This window comes from Macaca nemestrina, chromosome 15, assembly GCF_043159975.1.
Source record: "Macaca nemestrina isolate mMacNem1 chromosome 15, mMacNem.hap1, whole genome shotgun sequence".
NCBI classification, from domain to species: Eukaryota; Metazoa; Chordata; class Mammalia; order Primates; family Cercopithecidae; genus Macaca; species Macaca nemestrina.
The window spans coordinates 102,754,544-102,769,694 of NC_092139.1; the positions used below are offsets into that span (position 1 = coordinate 102,754,544).

General features: G+C 48.3%; 1 long non-coding RNA gene across 1 annotated transcript in view; it reads right to left on the reverse strand.

Annotated features, from left to right (window-relative positions):
* Positions 1 to 2,112: 2,112 nt before the first annotated feature.
* Positions 2,113 to 15,151, reverse strand: part of LOC105493978 (uncharacterized) — a 96,460-nt gene continuing 83,421 nt past the window's right edge. Inside the window, exons 6-7 of the long non-coding RNA XR_011614110.1 lie at positions 5,579 to 6,265; positions 2,113 to 4,901 (exon numbers count right to left, since the gene is read on the reverse strand). This is a non-coding gene — a long non-coding RNA (uncharacterized lncRNA). The remainder of the gene's footprint in view (positions 4,902 to 5,578; positions 6,266 to 15,151) is intronic.

Below are 15,151 nucleotides of genomic sequence, written 5' to 3' on the forward strand. Positions count from 1 at the left end.
TCTCACGAACTAACACATCTGAGTCTTACAGCAGCCTGTGAGGTGGGGTCGGTGATTATTCTCAGTACCCAGGGGAGACGCTGACCAATGACCCGCCCTGAATCCCAGGTGGCAGATCCTTGGTGCCCAAGCCATCTGGCTCCAGAGCCCACCATTTAGCCACCACTCTGCCTGCCCCCTCACTGTGTCTACAGCCTTGTCCGTGTGCCCACCCATGCTCTGGCTGAAGGGACTGTGTCCCCTGTGAGCCTCATCTTTCCCAGCTCCATGTTCCCTGGTCCTTCTGTGCTTCCTCATAAGCCACGGTCTCTAACCCCTCTCTATCCTTGCCTCTGTCCTGTGGGCCCATCCCAGGATTCTGTGCAAATAGCCAGGCCATTTCTATGGCCCCAGGGAGGAAAAAAGTCAGGAACCCAGGACTGAGGACAAGAACGTGGATAGGAGTCAAAGTATCTCTCCAGTGGGGACTTGCTGAGCCCAGACTCTTTGGGGGGAATTATCTCATTTAACTCATATGGCAGCTGCTGACATCTGGAAGAAGCCCCAGGACACATTCGTTGAATGAACTCAGGCAGTCCTCACTTTCTTCATTTTACAGATAAGGAAAGAGATGTCCTGAAGATCTTAGAAGATCTTAGAACAGGCTCAACATCACAAAGCTATGACAAATTCAGGATTCAAAGCCAGCTCCTCCTGGCTCCCTCATTTTTACTCTTTCTTCCACCCCCATATTACAATGCTTGGTCCACATTCGGAGTCCAAAGAAACGGATCCTCACTCCAGCTGTGTCTTGGACTCCTTTGTTGACCTTGAGCCAGGCTCTCTGGAAAAGGTATCCAGAGGTCTCCAAGGAACCTTTAGGAAGAGGAACTTCCTGGGTTTGGCGACCATGAACGGAGGAGAGAAAGAATCCGCCAGCTGGAGCTCCACATGCAGGCAGCCGGCTCTCACTGCGCAACATCTTTGACAACAGGAAGACACACGCTCTCAAGTGGCTCACTCAAGTGTCTTTAAAGAGTTCTCTAAAACTCTGCTTTTCAGTGCGCGACCAGTGAGTGGAGAAAGTGAATGTGGTGTGCTGGGCATAGAGAACACGTGGAAGAATCACAGGCAGAGAGTCCCACGTGAGGAATCAGAGACAGGCTAGGATCCAGAGCTCTGCCCTCCTCCACCCAAGATGTGCTCAGCAGCACCACAGGGAAGGCTCTGAGCCCGATGGAGAAGCCATGGGACTTTCAACAATTCCTCTAAAATACACAACTGGGATTCCCTTCTGTGTTATCCATTCAGCGTTCATTGACAAATATGTGCCTAGGAAGGTTGCTGTGAGAACTGAGAAAACACGAAGGGGATTGGAAGAGGCTTCAACTGCAGAGCATTTCATGCGTGGGAGGGAGAGCTGTGGGGACCCACGGAACATTCCCACCTCCCCTCTCTGGTGCAACCCTGGGTGAGGACAGTACAAATGAGCCACACTGTAACCTGATGCTAGAAGCTATCAGGGTGTCCTGCGGGTGTGGCAGAGGCCACTCTCTGCCACACAATGAGGCAGTGGGCAGGCAGCTGCCCCTCGGCTTCTAGAAAAGGAAGGTGGTGGCCGGGCACGGTGGCTCACACCTGTAATCCCAGCACTTTGGGAGGCTGAGGCGGGCGTATCACGAGGTCAGGAGATCAAGACCATCCTGGCCAGCACAGTAAAACCCCCTCTCTACTAAACAAAATACAAAAAAAATAGCCGGGCATGGTGGCAGGTGCCTGTAGCCCCAGTTACTCAGGAGGCTGAGGCAGGAGAATGGCGTGAACCTGGGAGGCAGAGCTTGCAGTGTGCCGAGATGGTGCCACTGCACTCTAGCCTGGGCGACAGAGCGAGACTCTGTCCCCAAAAAAAAAAAAAGAAAGAAAGAAAAGGAAGGTGGACACTGGATTCGAGCACAGATCCCAGCCCCAGATCCCATAGCTGCTAGGGAAGGGTGCAAATGTTTTCTACGAACAGCCAGATAGTAAATAGTTTAGGCTTTATGGGCCTTAGGATCCCTGTCGCAATTACTTAACTCTGGAGCTGTAGCTCAAACGTAGCCAGAGACAACACATCGGTGAACGGCATGGCTGTGTTCTAATAAAACTTTATTTACAAAATCAGTCTGTGGATTGGATTTGTCCCACAGGCCATCATTGGCCCTTGGTAATCCCAAAATATTGCTGGCCTCCGGTGGTGTTAAAGAGGATTTGAATACAAAGTTGCTGTGACTGGCCATTTTTCTCACCACCCCACAAAATCTGCCTTGCCAGTGACACTCAACTGGATTCTGAGAAATCCCAGTTAGAAGATGCAACAGCGCCTTCCTTCTTCAGACCAAGCTCCCAGCTGGGTGACGTTGGGAAAGTCTTCCCACCTCTCTAAGCCTCATTCTCCCCTCGGTAAATGTACTTATTGAAAGCCTCCCCTAGGACCAGGCACAGTGGCCAGGTACAGCAGGGTATCCAGAGAACAGTCCCAGAACATTGGCACCAAAATCCGCCTTCTATGGAGGTAGAAATTGGGACTCAGAGAGGTTAAGCAACTTGCCTGAGATCACAGAGCTAAGAAGTGTTCGTAAGGGAACTAGAACCTAGTGCTTTGGGCTCCAGAGGCCAGAGCTCCTACCTCTGCCCCTCTCAGGCTAGGATGACTCCAAGGCCCCATCGGGTCCATGTCTCTGAGTGCTGGGAAGGTGCAAAGTCCAGCAGGAGAGAGCATGGGGATGGTAGAGGAAGACCTGGGAGCCGCCTTTGCTATCCACCAACTGTGTGCCAGGATATAAGCTCAGTTATGGGAGGTATTATCCTCCCCCAGGAAAAGGTGTGGAAACAGGCCCAGAGAGGAAGAGGGCCTTGCCCAAGGCCACAGAGCCAGTAAGTGGTGAGTCAGGACATGAACCCAGGCCAAGGAACCCCATATGGCCAAGCTCAGCTGACTTCCCTGGCCACACTCTCCACCCCTCCCTTTATGTGCCCAGAATGAGACAGGAGCCCGGGGAAACTTCCTCCCCAGGTGGCATAGAAGTGAGAGCCCAAAAAGGTGCACCCCAGTCCCAGTGCCCTGACTTGGGAACACCACTCAAGCCTACAGGTGTTCATCAGTCCAAGTTGAGAACCATCAACAATGGCCCCCTTCATTCAGACGCTGAGAAGCCCCAGGACTGGGGCGCAGCCGGGTTCAGCACGAGGAGGATTATCAGTCACCCAGGAAATGCCTGGAGGTCTTGAACTTCTGAACTCCTCTCTCACCTCCACCTGAACCCAGCAAAATGGCCTCTTTCCTGTTATTACTTTATAGCCTTGATTGTAAATTCTTTCCTGATCCCACATTACAGCTGCAGGATAAAAACGTGTGCCCCAGGCATAGCTTTCAAGGAGAGCACCTGGTTTATAAAGTGGTGCTGTCATAGCACAGAGAAGGGGTGCAGCTCAGCCGGCCAAGGCAGTGCATCCTGGGGCTCACTCCTGGCATCCAGGAAGGGCAGGCTGACCAGACTCTGCCAGGGCACCGAGCCAGGTACGCTGCAGAGCCCTGGAAGCCGGGCAGCAGTTCCCACCCTTACCAAGGATGGCAGCATGCCTTTGTTCACTGCATCCTCGAGGCAACCCTGAGAAACAGGCCACGTGCTATGGCTACCTTCACTCTACAAGTGAGGGGGCTGAGGCTGGGAGAGGTGGCGTGTACAGGACCACACAGCCAGGATGAGAACTCAGACCCAGAGCTCCTTCACCACCTGCTCTCTCAGAATAAACCCTCGAGTGTCTACAAGACAACTCATCTCAACAGAATTGCTTCAGCCTCATTGAATCCTCATCCATCCTGGGAGCATGAGTATCACCCTCCCCACTTTGCAGACCCTCTTACTACACAGGTGTTTACGAAGCATCCTCTGCCTGCCCTCAGCACCCCACTCCTGGCCCTGCTGCCCTCATACCTGTGGATTGATGGGGAAGAGAAGCGGGTCCCCTGCAACGATGCCCTTTTTTCTTCCCTCTCTCTTAGGAGCCAGATGCTCAGATAGAGGACCTAAACCCTTGGTCCTCTATAGGGATCCCTGTCCATAGATAGATTCAGGGAAGGGCGGGGTACTGTGCCCACCCAGCCAGTACCCCGGGTGGGCTATGAAACCCTGGCCTCCGGATTTAAGCCCCATTCGCCATGCTAGGCACTATCGGTAATGAAGGTGCTATTTGGGCTGCCTTTCTCCATCATCTTACTTCCAGATGCAGGCCGAAGCTGAAAGATGGAAAGTGCTAGTGTGTCTAGATGATGGTCAGATCCAACAGAAGCGAAGACCCTCTCTCTCACCATAACGACAGTCCCTCTCAGTACTCCTTCTGCCATAACTTTCACAATTCCTTGGTCCTGGGGTGTTTGGAGGCCCTGACTTGTGATATAATCAAGGCTGGCCAGAAGAAAGTGGCCTGTGGGAGGACAAGGCCATAAGAGGGGGGGACCAGGGAGAAACCAGAGCTGCCCAGGAAAGGGATGGCAAGGCTCACATTCAAGGCCATGGCTGCAGAGCAGAGTGGTACGAGAAAAAGCCCCACACCAGAGCCGGGAGATCCGCTTCTAGGCCCCACCCACGCTCAACACGCCCTTCACGCGCCACCTCAGCTTCCTGGGCCTCAGGTTCTTGACTCACCTGTGAAATGGGCGAAGACAGGGCACGGAACGAGAAGATCTCAGGAGATTGTTCTAGAGCTAGGATTCTGCACCTTTTCCTTCAGCTGTGACTCTCAGTCCAGGCCACACGCTAGAGCCTCGTGGGGAAGCTTTTATCAACACCGATGCCCAGGTCTTCTGACTACCGTGCTATAATGATGTCCAGCCTCAAACTGGGATATGTTGACTTTAAAGCCAAGAACAGAAGCTGGAAGGACTATGAAGAGGTGATACCAGGAGATGTCCAAGCGTAAGAAACAAAGATGAAATAAATATCAGCATAGTAGGTGAGAGCTGGGTTTTGGAGTCAGACAGACTTGAGTACCAAGTCCTGCTTCCTTACTCACCAAGAAAGGCCACCCAGGAAAGCTACACCTTCATTACCGATAGCACCTGGCATAGAGAATGGGACTTAAATCTGAAGGCCAGAGTCTGACAGCCCACCCAGGGCACTGGCTGAGGGGGCACAGCCTCCCGCCCTTCCCTGAATCCATCCATGGACAGAGATCCCTATAGAAGGCCAAGAGCCTTCAGTGTCAGGTGGCCTAAGCTCAGTAGTGAATCTGCCCCGTGACTGGGTCTAGGTACTTGACTCATTTTTTAGTCCTACCTGCTTTGCAGCATTGAGAAAAGGGATATGAAAGCCCTCTGCTACACACCTCTGAATGTTTTAACTATAAAATGAGCACAATAACACCTTCTGCCTATGACTGTCCTAGCGATTACATTTTTAAAGGGGCCAGTGCATGGCATATAGCACCCATTCAGAAAGGGGAGCTTTCTCATTAAGAATGCACTGCGCATGCCCCATTTCCAGGGCAGGTGGGCATGCATTACCGTTAAGCAGATGGACTCTGGAGTTGTCATACCGGAATCAAGCTCTGCCTCACTCACCGGCTAGCTGTGTGTCCTTGGGTCTGCCAGCTCTCTCCTCTGCGCTATAGCAAAGCTGATGATAGTGTTAGCTTTCTGGCAGGGTTACATTAAGGAGTAAGTGAAAGTGTCTAACACAATATAAAGCTACTGTAGGTTTTCAGTGCGTGTTTCCTTTCCGTTTCCTTTTTCTGCAGCAGTGGTCCCAGGATGCCAGCTATGTTGGTGACAAGGATCCTCTGGTCCAGGAAGCACTTGGGGCTCCCCCTAGCCCTGGCCTTCAGTGTCAGGTGGCCTAAGCTCAGTAGTGAGTCTGCCCCGTGACCGGACCTGGGCATTTGACTCATTTTCCAGTCCTGTCTGCTGAGCAGCATTGAGAAAAGGGATACGAAAGCACTTTGTCGATATGGAATACTTTTGCAGAGGCACAGACCAAGGCTGGAAAGAGACCAGAGTGGCTGGAGAATCTAATCTGTGGCTCTGATCCCCACCACCAGTGTGCTGAGCAAAGGTCACAAACTCTCAGCAGCAGGTTTGACATCAGAAACTTCCTCTTCAAGGTAGAGCCTGGAGGGTCCCTCTTTCCATCTGTCTCAGAATCCAGGAGGAGAAAGAGAAGTGATCTTGGAGTCAGACAGCCCTGGGCTTGTGTGTCCTGGTCCCACCACTGATAAGGGATGTCCTTCTCGTGGGCCTCATTTTCCCCACCTGTAAGAAGAGAACATGTCCCTAGCCCCAGGCGTTCATTTTAAAGATCAACTGAGAGCATGTCTGTGCAAAACCTTCAAGAAATCCAGAGATAAGGCTCGTTCTTACCAGCTATGGGACCTTAGGAAAATTACTTCATCTCCCACAGTCTCAGTTTCTCAATCTGTAAGACAGGGATAATGGTATTCACTTCACAGGGCTGTTAGTCAAATTAAATATGATAATGGGAGTCAACACTTAGGTCACTGGCACATAGTAAGTGCTCAATTCACAGCAGCTAGTGTTACTGTCACTGTAGCTTATCCCATGGCACCTTCTTCCCCCAGACCTAGCCCCTGGAGGGCAAGCATGGCTGTCTCCTCTCTGCGGTTGAAAAAAGCTTTTGGTCCAGAAGATCCAAGCCTTTGGTGGGGGTCCAGCCTCCCAGAAGCCCCCCGCAGGCATTACCCCTTGCACCTGGGAATGAAGCCATTCTCAGCTCTTACGCTCACTCATTGTTCAGCCTGACTGGACATAAGCAGCTCTACGTGGAGTTATTTTAATCTTTCCTCACAAATCAATAGCTGCTTACCTTGAAGCAGTTTTAATTAGTTAAGACCTGCTGAGTGCTCTGCTGATAAACTAGCCTGCTATTAATGCTAAGTATCTGCCATGTGGTTGCTATTTTTATTATTGTTGTTCTTATGAAATCCTCATTTCCTGAGCCACACAGCTGGGACTATTATTTAAAAATCACCTTAGGCTTGAGGCTCCTTCCCTGAAACCTGAAGAAAGGGCCGTTTCCGGACAGCTCAGCTCACCCCGTCCCATGCCTACCACATGCAATACCCTTATCACAAAATTATATTAATAAAAAGATGCTTCCTTCAATAACAGAAAACAATAACAATAAAACATATACATAAATAACAGAAAAACCTCCACGACTTTTGATTTCTGACTTCTGTAGCAACAGAGCCCCCTAAGCTCTGTGAGCCCCAAGGTGAGGATCACCTCACCCGCTTAAATCAGCTACCAGTGAGGAGGGAATATTTATTAAGTGCTTACTGTGTACCAATGGCACACATTGCAATGGTGCAATGTGCTTACTACTGGGACCTCATCTAGTCTTCGGAGCATCCAGAAATGCTAACATGAGCCCTGTTTCCTCAGTGAAGTAACTGGGGCTCAGAGAGGTTAGGACATTTGCTCAAGGTCATTACATCAGCAAGTAGGGAAATGTGGAGCTAAACTTCTGTCTGTCGTTCTAGTTCCCACTGGGGTAGGCCCCTGGGAGACCTTTCCTGGCCTTGGCTTTCTCCCACTCTTTTTTTCATTATTATTATTATTGAGACAGGGTCTCATTCTGTTGCCCAGGCTGGAGTGCAGTGGCGCAATCTCGGCTCACTACAACCTCCACCTCCCAGGTTCAAGCGATTCTCCCATGTCAGACTCCTGAGAAGCTGGAACTACAGGTGCACCCCACCACGCCCAGCTAATTTTAGCATTTTGGGGTAGAGATGGGGTTTCACCATGTTGACCAGGCTGGTCTCAAACTCCTGACCTCAAGAGATCTGCCTGCCTCGGCCTCCCAAAGTGTTGGGATTAAACGCATGAGCCACCAGCGCCTGGCCCTCTCCCACTCTTTATACCTCTTTGTCGTAGGCTCTAGGACCCCAGCCTGCCTATTTGTGTTGCTCTCTTTCCCACTGCCTCCTCCTACGCCATCTCTTGGTTTTATGGCTGGTAGGGGAGGATTGGGGCATGGTCTTTCTAAGTCAAAGACCAGCTTCATAAACCTTTGTAATCATTGTTCTGGTAAAGAGACAAAGGACACAAATAAAAACAACAACCAAAATCCATCTTGGAAGAAGAACCAATATCTGGGCAATGTGACAAAGTAGTTTTGAACCTGGGCAGGGAGAGCAGGAAAGCCTGGGTTCAAATCCCGCGGGTGCCTCTTATTAGCTGTGTGACCTTGTAAAGCTTGCTGAAGCTCCCATTTTCTCATCTGAAAATGGCCTTTCTGGTAGCATCTTCCTCCCAGGGCTATTATAAGGATTAAGTGAGAGAAGTTATGTTAAGGGTTTGATGTGTAAACCGTTATGCAAAGTTGTACTTTTTCTTTTTTTTTTTTTTTTGAGATGGAGTCTTGCTGTGTCACCCACGTTGGAGTACAGTGGCGCCATCTTGGCTCACTGCAACCTCCGCCTCCCAGGTTCAAGCAATTCTCCTGCCTCAGTCTCCCAAGTAGCTGGGACTACAGACGCCCGCCACCACGTCCAGCTAATTTTTTGTATTTTTGTAGTGACAGGGTTTCACCATGTTAGCCAGGATGGTCACGATCTCCTGACCTCGTGATCCTCCTGCCTCGGCCTCCCAAAGTGCTGGGAGTACAGTTCTTTTTATTGTTAGTAGTATTATTGCTAACATATAACAAATGGTTACCATGTGTCAGATGCTGTTCTGAGTAACTGTCTTGTTTCATTTCATTTATTTACAGCAACACTCTGTGGCATTTCCATTTTACATTTGCGAATCTTTGTATCATCTCCATTTCACAGATGGTAAAATCTAAGGGTGAGTAACTTGCCTGAAGTCATGCATTTTTTAACTAAACTTTTTATTTTGAGATAATCGGAGCTTTATATGCAGCTACAAGAAATAATATAGAGAAATCCCCCAGTGGTAACATCTTACAGAACTACCACAGCCAGGATATTGACTGATATAGTCAACATACAGAACATTTCCATCACCACAAAGATCCCTCTGGTTGCATGTTGCCCTTTTATACCAATCCACTTCCCTCTAATCCCTACTGCACCTTAAACATTGTTTAGAGAATTTCTCCTGTCCATTCTTTTTTTTTTTTTTTTTTTTTTTTTTTGAGATGGAGCCTTGCTTTGTCACCCAGGATGGAGTGCAATGGCACAATCTAGGCTCACTGCAACCTCTGTCTCCCAGGTTCAAATGATTCTCCTGCCCCAGCCTCCCGAGTAGCTGCGATTACAGGCACCTACCACCATGTCTGGATAATTTTTGTATTTTTAGTGGAGATGGGGTTTCACCATGTTAGCCAGGCCAGTCTGGAACTCCTGACCTCAGGTGATCCACCCGCCCCAGCCTCCCAAAGTGCTGGGATTACAGGTATAAGCCACCGCGCCCAGCCCTTCCGTCCATTCTTTTAGGATAGGTCCGTTGGTGGCAAATTCTTATTTTCCTTGATCTGGGAATGACTTGATTTCCCCTTCATTCCTGAAGGATATTTTCACTGGATATAGGAATCTGGATTGACATTTCCTAGGAACTCATCACTCGATTTTTCCTCAGATCCCAAAGTCCCTAGCCAGTCTGCCCTCTTCTCCACCGTTTAGTCTTGTGTTTGTTTTGTATTTCACGTCCAGGGTTTTTAGTGGCATGTAGCAAGAGAAATAAGGAAAAGTATGTCTGTCCTACCTTCCCAGAAGCAGACATTGCCCACACACTATTTTATTTTATTTCATTTTTTTGAGACAGAGTCTCGCTCTGCCGCCCAGGCTGGAGTGCAGTGGTGCCATCTCAGCTCACTGCAAGCTCCACCTTCCGGGTTCACGCCATTCTTCTGCCTCAGCCCCCTGAGTAGCTGGGACTACAGGTGCCCGCCACCACGCCTACGCCTGGCTAATTTTTTCTATTTTTAGTAGAGATGGGGTTTCACTGTGTTAGCCAGGATGGTCTCGATCTCCTGACTTTGTGATCCGCCCGCCTTGCCCTCCCAAAGTGCTGGGATTATTACAGGCATGAGCCACCGCACCCGGCCGCCCACACACGTTTTAATAAGTGATTGAGTCTGGATTCATCCCTGAGCAGCCGCAGAGCCCATGATTGTAACCTGGGCTATACTGCCCCAGACCTGGCCAGGCCACCTGAGTTTATTCAGGTGTGCTCCTCTGGAGACACAGGCCAAAATCTCTTCTCAAGAATAACAGTGGAAAGTCCTATTGGTTCAGCACAGACATCTTTGTAGAATGTGGACAGACACCTCTCAGAGGTCCCACGCTCACATTTCATTAGCATGTGAGCTAAGCCATTTAAATATACATGTGAGACCCTCTTAGGAAAGGCCAGGCACTTACTCTTTTCTTTCCTTCATCCATTATTTATTGAAGGCATGTAACCAAGGATACAAAATCATAACTGCCTTTTAAATTGTTCTCTTATTTTGTACCAGAAACTTTGCAAAACACTTTACATATTGGCCACTCCTTGGACGTCACATCAAATCTTATCAGCTTCGTCTCTTATTCCAGTCACTGTTGTGAAGAGCAGAATTGTGCAGGCTTAGATCAATTTCATGAGTGTTAAACCTGACCTGTGCCTTATCTCAGGCCCCTACTATGCATTTCTTACCTCCTGACCCCAGGTGCCTGGGAAAAATCCACTCAGCACTCACTAACATGCAAACTGGAAGTGGAAGGCAGCTGACCCCCTTCAGACAACTCTTGACCAGTTGGGGACAGACACCCCCTTTCTTTCCTCCAGTAGATGGTTCTGAAACCTAACCCAGGCTTTTAGAAGGAACTCTGGGCTGGGCACAGTGGCTCACACCTGTAATTCCAGCACTTTGGGAGGCCAAAATGGGCAGATCACCTGAGGTCAGGAGTTTGAGACCAGCCTGGCCAACATGGTAAAATCCCATCTCTACTTAAAATACAAAAATTAGCTGGGTGTGGTGGCACATACCTGTAGTCCCAGCTGAGGGACTTTGGAGGCTGAGGCAGGAGAATCGCTTGAACCTGGGAGGTGGAGGTTGCAGTGAGCCGAGATTTTGCTACTTCACTCCAGCCTAGGTGACAGAGTGAGACTCCATCTCAAAAACAAAACAAAACAAAAAAAAAAACAAGGAACTCTGAAATTTAATAAGTAGTCTTCCTTAGGGTTGGCCAAACTCATCGGAAGGACAGCAGGTCTTTGTACTGGATTTACTTCTTCCCTGTTTTTATTCCCCCCTATCCTCACTCCTCCTTCCTGGGATCACATTTCCAAATAAACTGTCTTCACATAAACCTTCCGGAAAACCCAGGCTAAGACTCTGAGTACTGGGAGTGGCCCTGGAAAGCAATCCTGAAAGTTAACATTCTGCAGCTATTAATAACCCCTGAAATTCCACAGTATCACAACCACTCAGGCCTCCATCTGTGGTTGAACAGAATAAGGTACAGCTGGATAGTGAAATTCTGAATTGTGTAGTGACTGTGGCACTTGACCAGCCTAAGGGGAAGAGTAAGTATGAAGATTATGCAGTGAGCCAGCTTTTCTTCACTGCTTGAGAAACATTAAAAACAACAAATGACAGGCTCAGATAAGCCAACTGTCAATTCAAGGCAGAGCTGTGCTGCATCTATGGCACTATTTAAAGATACCCTCATCTCCTGAAGCTGCCTGGCAAACCATGCTGAGAATCAGGCCCGGATCTGACTATAAGAGTGGAAGAATTACAGAGGAACCTGAATGCACAGCCACAAGACTCCTGTGATCATCAGAGGTCTCAGGGGAAATGAGTGGGACCCTGAAATCCAGAATGAGGACAGTTAGGTAAACTAGCCTGAGAATATTGGACCCCACATGCTGTGAACATATCAGGCCGATAGAAACATCCCCTTCCGGCCGGGCAAGGTGGCTCATACCTGTAATCCCAGCACTTTGGGAGGCTGAGGTGGGTGGATCACCTGAGGTCAGGAGTTCAAGACCAGCTTGGCCAACATGGTGAAACCCTGTCTCTACTAAAAATACAAAAATTAGCTGGGCATGATGGCACATGGCTGTAATCCCAGCTACTCAGTAGGCTGAGGAAGGAGAATCGCTTGAACCAGGAGGCAGAGGTTGCAGTAAGCTGAGATTGCACCATTGCACTCCAGCCTGGGCAACAAAGCAAGGCTCTGTCTCAAAATAAAAAAGGAAAAGAAAAGAAAAGAAAGAAACATCCTCTTCCCCTCTACAGAGCAGTGCTATATTTCCTTGCCTAGAGACCCTTCAGAGACTGAGGCTGGTATCTCACAAATTGATGCTTGTCCTCCTCAAGATCTACTCCTACAGCCCCTCATTACCTTCAGGATGATAAACAGAATAAAGCCTAGGCACAGCCCAAGCAATAACATACAAGTGCGGCTCTGGGTTGGGCTAGTTTTCACACTGAAGGAGTTGCAAGATCCAGCTAAAAAGACTCACGGGTTAGGGAAGAATGTATTGACACAACAATACTTGATTGTGACCTGTTTTAACAAGGATACTGGGGCTCATCCTAACACTCTGTTGGGACAGCTCCTTGTAGCTGGAACACAGTGATTTATTTGTTGGGGTTTTTTGTTTGTTTTGTTTTGTTTTGTTGTTTGAGATAGAGTCTCACTCTGTCACCCAGGCTGGAGTGCAGTGTCGTGATCTCGGCTCACCTCAATCTCCGCCTCCCAGACTCCAGCAATTCTGCCTCAGCCTCCCAAGTAGCTGGGATTACAGGTGCATGCCACTACCACCTGGCTGATTTTTGTATTTTTAGTGGAGTCGGGGTTTCACCATGTTGGCCAGGCTGGTCTTGAACTCCTGACCTCAAATGATCCACCTGCTTCAGCCTTCCAAAGTATAATTAGATGAAGTGAAGATGCTAGAACTGCTCTGGCACAATATTGAGAAAGGGACCAGAAGGCTTAGGGAGGCAGGGCAGCTAGCTAGATTTATTATGTGAGATGAGCAAACCCACCCTCCACTGAGGCAATAAGCCACACGCTATTGGGAGGGAGGCAGGCAGGCAAGGGTGTAGGAACTGACCTCTGCAGGCGTCAGTTCCAAAATGAAATGTCATCTGGAGGATTGCTTTCAAGGGACACTTTCAGTTCCCGATGTTTATCCTGGATTCCCCCAAAAGTTAATGTGGATAGTTTATTTGGGAATGTGATCCCAGAATGAAGGCATGAGGATCAGGGGGAATAAAAGCAGGAAAGAAGGGGAGCTAATACAATGACCTCTTATCCTTTCGATAGAGTGGGAGATGTTGCCGCGGAACTGGTAGGTCCAGTGTTGGTGGACATGGTGAATCCCAGTCAAATGGCAGCTGCTCATCTTCAGAGGCCAAGTGGATGAATTCACTGAGATAGCAAGGTTGAGTGGCAATGAAGGGATTCACTCATTATCCTTGGACCCAGGCTTTCCTTTGGGGGAAACCCAGATTTATCTGGCTGGGGACATTATCTAATTTTAGTATCGCTGAATCCCACTAAGCTGAAATAGCCCCAGTCCTTTTTACAGGTGAGGAAACTGAAACTCTGAGAGGTTGCCTAAGGGAGGGATGAAAAGAAGCGCTCTGACCACATCCTGGCCATCATCGCCACAGGATTCGAGGAACAAGCCCAGGGGAGTTGCAGTATCCTCTCTCTACACTATCTATGTGACCTCCCTTTGTGGTTTTAAATCCCACTGCTTGCTGACAGATTTGTCACCTGTTGTAAGGGCAGAATCCATTATTATTATCAATAGTAGTAATGGATAATTAAACAATAAATGCACTAGTCTCATTAAGCCACTTATTTAATTAATTTATTTTAATTCATGTAATTAGTTAATATGATAATGCTTCCTTTCATCCAAAGGCAGCCTGCAGGCTCTCCAAGCATGGTGTATTATGATTAATGGATTTTCACATGTTGAGAAGGAAGGAGTTTGGGGAGATCTCAAAGTCAGAGTTGCCTGGTGGGGGTCGCTTAGCCCATGGAGAAGCCCACTGCTCTCTATCTGATGACTGTTCTCCCACCCACCGGTGCTAAGCTCTCACTGGCTTTCTTGATTTTGCACTAACCTGGAAAGTCCTCTCCTTTTCTCCCTGAGTAGCAATACCACCCATCCTTCAAGACTCAGCTTAGGGGTCACCTCCAGCAGGAAGCCACCTGACCTTTCCCAGCTGGATGAGACAGCTATCCTGAGATACCCTGTGTAGCGCATGTCACAACTATGGAATGTCCCCTGCTTAAAAACAAATCCTTTGAGAGAAGGGGCTGGGCTATGACTACAGCATCAGCAACCACAAACGCAGCAACCACCATTATTCACTAAGCATCTATTCTGCACCATGCATCTTCCCAAGCACATTGCAAAGATAGTCCCTTTCCATCTTCCCCCAACATCAAACAGTGGGAATTGTTTCCTTGTTTCTTTTGGAATAAGGAAATAGAAACTTCAAGCAGTTAGATAACTTGCCCAGAGCCACCCACCAGAACCAGGATTCGAACTCAGGTTCAGATGGTCCCAAAGCCTGAATCCTTAAGCACCATGCCAGACCTCTTACTTGTCTTCGCAGCCTCCACCCCCAGCACAGGGCCTGCTTACTCAAAACTTGTATAATGAATGAATGCCCCAAAAGCTTTCTTAACAAATTTGGATCTCATAGTGAGAGAAACGAGAAGACCTTGCGGCTGAAAGAGCAGTGATCACCAGAGGATTAGAGGAATTCTGTTATTACGTTGATCTTTCATGGTAATGTTTAAGGACATTAAAATTTTCAATACCGTTGATGGAATTACATTTTACTCTAAGGCCTAAAACCACAAACAAACAGAAATAGTAATTCCATTAGTGGTTGAAAATGGTAATAATCCTGGTGAGTACAAATTTTATTGCTATAGCAACTGGAAAGCCCAGAAATGATAAATAAAAAGTTCTTGCATGCTGTGAGGAGTACATTTTCGTTGCCAATACTCCGTCAAACATTATAATTCCATTAGTAGTTAAAAATTGTAATGATACCCTTGACAATAATTTTTATTGCTATACCTGTAAAACACAAAGATAAATAATTTTGTCAACTGGAACGTGGTGATCATAACTCAATGGTATTAGTGAGAAGCCCGTGGTTCAGTTTCAGTGTGACTAGCATCTCAA